Here is a 1,372-nt window from a genome sequence, read left to right as displayed (position 1 = left end):
AATTATTTATTAAATTAAATAGATTTTTAAATTTTTATTATTTTAAATATTTAAGCATAATTTCGCCGACAGCAAAATCTGCTCCATAAATATTACTGATGTTCTTTCGCGATAAACATGATTTTTTTTTTGCGATTTCACTACTAATATCAGCAATATTTATTAAATTTAATCCTCACGGAATTCGTTAATAGTAACAGCGCAATCAATATAATCCTTGATTTCGCTCTTTGTGCTAGCGAAATCATGCTTAAATATGTAAAACGGTAAAGAACTAAAAACCTATTTAATTTAGTAAATAATTAATTTTATTTTTTAAATAAAAAAAAGCAAAATAATAACCTTTTTTGGTTTTCAGGTACACTATAGAGAGAAGAATTGAATCTCTTAATTAGATGCTAGGTGTGCATATTTGAGTTAATTTTACTTAAAATGTTACACACATGATTTTCAAGGACAAAATAACATAAAAGTGGAGAGTTGTTTAGATACGTCAATACATTTACATATCGATTTTATTTTATTCTTCCTTTATTTGTTTAGGTCAACGAATATACTTGTATTGTTGACCTTTTAAAAAGTGGTTATTTCCTTCTTTGAATTTTTTATTTTTAACCTACTAAGTCAGGTATTTTATAATAGATATTATTTTAACATTAGTATTTTTTTAACTAAAAATAAAGAATAATTTCAAAAAAGCAAGAATATATTTTGACTAAAAATAAAGAACAATTTCAAAAAAAAAAAATGACGCTCAAATAAGGCAAGTACTAAAAAAAATTCTATCAATAGTAAAGAGGAGAGATCGAGTACTAAAAAAAATTCTATCAATAGTAAAGAAGAGAGATCGTGTTTTGATATCCTGAATGAAGATAGCTGAGGAGTGAATCTGATAATAACAAGGACCTACGTGTATAGAGTACTCATGTTGAAATTATGCAAAATGGACAGTATTTAAAATAAGTCAAAATAAAAGACCAAACAAGTAAGTTTGATGTTAGGAAAATTTTACGGCCTACTATGGAAAAAGATCCCAAGGATCCAAAAAGGCTTCTTCCATAAAGAGTAGGCCTATTATGTTCAAGAAGGGATTCAAGTCCAAACAAAAGAATCTAGAAAAGATATCTATATCAAATGGTAAACCCAAAAAAATGAATGAGAACTCCTTTCTAAAATTTAAGAATCTATTTGTGAAGGAGATGGAGATGGAGATGGAGATGGAGATGGATATACTTGCTAGAACGAGGGATCTCTAGAAGCAACAGTGGAAAGTCTTCGATTTTATTATGCCTTATTACTTGAATGTAATTGCACTCTATAGTGAGAAGTACTGATTAATTTTGTTTTTTTTTTTATTTTGTTATTTTCGAAT

Source organism: Arachis ipaensis, chromosome B08, assembly GCF_000816755.2.
Source record: "Arachis ipaensis cultivar K30076 chromosome B08, Araip1.1, whole genome shotgun sequence".
Taxonomy (NCBI): domain Eukaryota; kingdom Viridiplantae; phylum Streptophyta; class Magnoliopsida; order Fabales; family Fabaceae; genus Arachis; species Arachis ipaensis.
This window is presented reverse-complemented; position numbering follows the sequence as displayed.